Raw genomic sequence first — 3,446 nt, 5'->3', positions numbered from 1 at the left:
GCACCTTGATTTGCTTTGCTAAATCAATTTTTTGAGACTCGCTCTTTCAGAAGTTTTTGTATTGTAGATGTTAGGAACTAGGTTCTCTTGCGTATTTCCGGAGATTTTCAGATTATAACTAATAGAGCTGCTCCTATATTGTTCTTAGACCGTAAAAATACACCTTCATATTCTCATTTTGTACATATCTTTTTGAATGCTTTAACTAAGTACCAATTCTTTCTCACTTGGATATTTTTGAGAAAATTTCCGTCATAAATTAAGAAAAAAAAGCGAGTTAATAACTATTTTGCAAAAAAAGTGATAGTTATTGATCCCAAAATGTGTTTTTTTTGCTTAAATAGTTTACGATAGCAACTGAACAGGGGAACCTTGAGGAAAATATTAATATTTTTTTTTGTAATAATCATACGGTATCAGTTCTAATTTCATCTCTACCAGCAAACTGTTCTTTCAATTGACACTATTTTCCTCCTGAATTCTCCAACTTTGACTAAATTTTCTAGTATGGTGTGTTCAATAGCGAAAACATGTATTGAACAGAAAGCAAGAATAACTTTAAAACATGGAAAAACTCTACGGAAAATCTTGAAAGTTATGTTGCAGAAGCAACAGAGAGATAATCATCAGTTATGAAGAAGTTTTTGTTGAATTTGAGCCAATATCGAAAAAAATTTTAAGAATCATTTATCCCATTTTAAACAATTTTAGCATTAAACTGTTCATTTTTTATTAATAATCTGAAATTTCTACTTTTTAACTTTGAAAAAATCTCACAAGTTGTAATTTTTGTACAAATTTGGGTAATTCAATGAGAAAAAAATGAGGAGGAGTTGAATCATGGAGTTTGATTTATAAGTTTCATAGAATATTGCCCTTAATGTTCATTTGAATTGATATTCCTAAAAATAATCCCTGAACTGGACAAAAAACAGTTAAAACCAAAATAAAAGGTTCGAAATGGAAAATTTCATGTAAATTTGATTAATTTTCATTCTATCTTCTTGAAAATAACGACTAATTTCACTGTTTTCCGGAGGTTTCAATATTGATTCTGCTACTATGAATCTTCTTTTCAGTGTTTAGAGCATTGTATAACCAATAATTTAGCTCAGATTAAGGTAAACTTCATTGTATTTCAATATTTTGAGAAAAAATTAAAATTGTGGAAAAAATCATTTTTTTATTCAAAATTTTGTATCATTGTCTCAACATAATGCCAATTGAAATACAGCTTATTTTTTAAAACCTATACGTAAAAGTATGTTTAAAATTAGATCAAAAGCAACAATACATTAGCCAAAATTATGAGATTTTTGCAATTTTTTCCAAAAACTTGAAATTTTTGCAATTTTTTCTCAAAAAACTTGAATTTTTTCGAAACTTCAGATGGTTTCAGAATAGATTCAGATAGATAGAAAGTGAAAGTATCTAATACATTTTTATTAGATCAAATTAAACAAAATCTTATCGTGTTTTGAGTTTTTTCGAAAAAATTTTCAATTTTTTTGATAAAAATTCCAAATTTTTGCACAAAAACTCTTACCATTGACATACCATCCACCAAAAAAACTAAATATATAGTCTCAATTCAACAATCTACACGTAATTAACAATTAATTGTTCCCAATTAGGTAACGCGAGCCGAGATTTTTAGGGAAAAATTAGACATTTCCGCACAAAAACCGAAATTTTTTCGTTTTTCTTTCTCTTACCATCACACTGAAACCTTTCCATCGGTATTCCCTATCTTAATACATTGTAGACTCTATACCCAATCTTAATACATAGCTTGCAGACCGGATGCTCTATTTCCTGTCTTAAAACATGTGGGTCTGCAGGGTCCCCCCCTGATCAGCCTCAACATCTACTACTCACACTTCTTTCGCCATCGGCTCTTGTTTTTCTTTGGAAATAAAGAACTTGTAGGTAATACCCAGACATAAGGGGCAGTGTCGTGAGCTAAAAATCCTGTGGCAGTTACTAGACAGACTTGCTAGCTTCAGCTGAACATATTATTTTGCGAATAGTTTGATGCCAGGTTTATAATGAGGTTTGTGATTTTACTGGAGTTCAGTTATTCATTAAATAGTGTAAAATACTATGAAAGCAATTTAAAACAATTTTAAAAAAGACTAATTAGATGAAAAGAATATAAATTTTTTCGAGAAGCATCTTAGGGAAATTAGTCAGACCAAAACTTAGTTAAGAAGAATACATCAAGTCCTGTATTTTTCATTTGCTTGCACTTTCCGTTTTGGAAAGATTCAAGGAAATCATTTGGTTCAATCGATTCGGTTCACAACAAACCTTAACCAACAAACCTTAAATAGCCTCTTTTATTGTTTTGGCGTTCTTCTCAAGTTATTTTTTCCCCTAAGTTTTAAGAAAGAACGTCAATTCTGTATCTAACAAGATTTTTGTTTTTCAAAATATATGATATGATCAAAGGCGGATTTAGGGGAGGAGGGCGGACGCCCCCCCCCCCCCTCAGGGGTTCGACCCGCTGTCGACCTAAATGGTCTGCATTTTTGCCGACCGACCATGCAATTTTTCTTAAGGCGCCTCCATGTGCTTTGGGAGAGCTCGGGAAATCAATTTGGTCAAATCAAAAAAAAGAACATTCTTACTCACAAAGGAGCTATTAAATCGAAATATATCACTTTGTATTTTATATTGTGAATACCAGCAGTCTTGTTTATTTTTTTCTCAATATGTGTCGTATTTTGAGATGCGATTTATTTTTTGGTCAATGTGTACTGAAACGAATCAAAATTTTTTTCATATAAAAAAAAAATGCTCGAGCTAAATGGCGAAAGCCTCAAATATTAACTGGTAGTTGAGGATTGCTATCAGAACTAGTTTGAAAATTTGTTAATTTTTTCTGTGTTTAGGTGCGACGATTGAGGTTTAATTCAAGCATATACTTGCAAAATAGAAAAAATTCACTAGTAACTAAAAAAACTGGAGTGTTTGATTTTTAATACAACTTGGTTTGGTTGTTTGTGTAGCAGTATGTCGACAACCGCATAAGCAGACAGGACGGAAAGCAAAAATGTTTTCAATCCTTGTACTTCAGTTCTACACAACGCTTACCCTTTTAATCCCAGGAAACTTTTAGGCTGTTATGTTTTTCATAATCATGTTATCTCAAGTTTCAACTTGAGTTTGACTAGTTTTGGCAAAAAAAAGTAATTTTTTCAATTTTTACTTTTGAATGAATATTGTTAAATCACACTAGTCATTCAGAGTATTTTTAAACTCAACTGCTTCTGACTTTGTCTGCCTACGTGGTTGTCTGCATACTGGACGCACTCACACACTTATCGCGATTGAGACCTCTTTTTTGTTCAAATGTGGGTAACCGATAGCGTCTAAAATCTCTTGCGTCTAAAATCTATTGCGTCAAAAATCTCTTGCGTCCAATATCTCCTGCGTCTAAAATC

The sequence above is a fragment of the Symsagittifera roscoffensis genome, chromosome 8 (genome assembly GCF_963678635.1).
Source record: "Symsagittifera roscoffensis chromosome 8, txSymRosc1.1, whole genome shotgun sequence".
Lineage (NCBI taxonomy): Eukaryota > Metazoa > Xenacoelomorpha > Acoela > Convolutidae > Symsagittifera > Symsagittifera roscoffensis.
The sequence above is the reverse complement of the archived record's forward strand: the minus strand, read 5'-3'. Positions refer to the sequence as shown.